Genomic DNA, 1,307 nt, shown 5'->3' with positions numbered 1-1,307 from the left:
TTCCCAACGCAGAGTAAAGGGGGGGGTTCCAGCTATATGCTCCCATTCAAATGCATTGATCGGCCAAAAAAAGGGGGGGTTCCAACCCCCGGAACCCCCCCTCTGGATCCGCGCCTGAAAATAGCGCTTTAAGTTGCTAATTGAAGGCGAAATTATTGAAAAACGATCTTTAACTGGTATAACTATAACATTCAATTGTAACTTTTACCTTATACACATTTATTTTTCTCAGTTTGACTTTCCGTATTTTTCAAGGCCTTTGAACATTTCCCGCCATTTTTAATTTCTATTAATTATAGATTTTTCTTAAAATAAAAAAAATCTACTAATGTTTTTCTCTTCAAACTCCTGCATAAGTTGCAGCTTCAGGGGAGATTTTAAAAGCATAAATAAAAAAGGGGGGTCACCGATGTTTTAAATCCGCTAAAACGGAAATAATCTTATTATCGATTTTTGGCGGGAACTATAACTAACGCTCAGAGAACGACGTTGCTAACAGAGGAGCATTTTTTGCAATGCTTGGAACTATTGGATTGACTTAAACCTTTTCACTTCAAAATATACTAACATTTTTTCAAGGTATTTTTTTTTTTTCGATTATTAATTGATAATTTCACCAATCTACAGAAACGTTTTAACATTACATACAGTAAGTAACAGTTTATTATAAAGTAATTGTCAAAGTTGAAATCATCTGAATTTTTTAATTGCATAGGGAAAACGAATGTCTGCCTCATGCCGTATTAAAAATAATTTACGGATCCGGATTTACAGATTTAGAATCTTCTACTTTGGAATACTGAAGGTATCTGGGCTGAAAAGTAACACGTTCCATTTAGACTAAAAACAATAAATTCACTAACTTGTCCATTTGCACCGGGAAGATAAAACCTGAAATGCCGTATTAAAAAGCCACAAATTGGCACTTTTTAAAAAAAAAAGCCCTTAACGACACCATATTCGGAAGAAATTTAAAATTGGTTAACATGTCCGTAATTACATACGCTCCATAATATCACCAACGTAAGTTCGACTTTAAGTGAAATTTTGAGTTAAAGTTCGAGTTTCATTTTGATTTCGAACATTTATTTCAGTAAGAGCTCTAGTGAAAGCTCGAGTTACACTTACATGTAGAAATTTCCGAGTTATACTGTTAGATAGAGTAAAAATTCTGGTAAGAGTTAGAATTTTGAGATCCAATGAAATTGAGAGTAAGATTGCAGTTTCTATTTTCTGTGGATTCACCTCTTTTTCTTTAAATGTATATTCTTTTATTACATTTATCTTTTATTACGGTATATGTACTT

This window comes from Mytilus edulis, chromosome 6 (genome assembly GCF_963676685.1).
Source record: "Mytilus edulis chromosome 6, xbMytEdul2.2, whole genome shotgun sequence".
In the NCBI taxonomy this organism is placed as follows: Eukaryota; Metazoa; Mollusca; class Bivalvia; order Mytilida; family Mytilidae; genus Mytilus; species Mytilus edulis.
Note: the sequence above shows the minus strand (reverse complement) of the source record.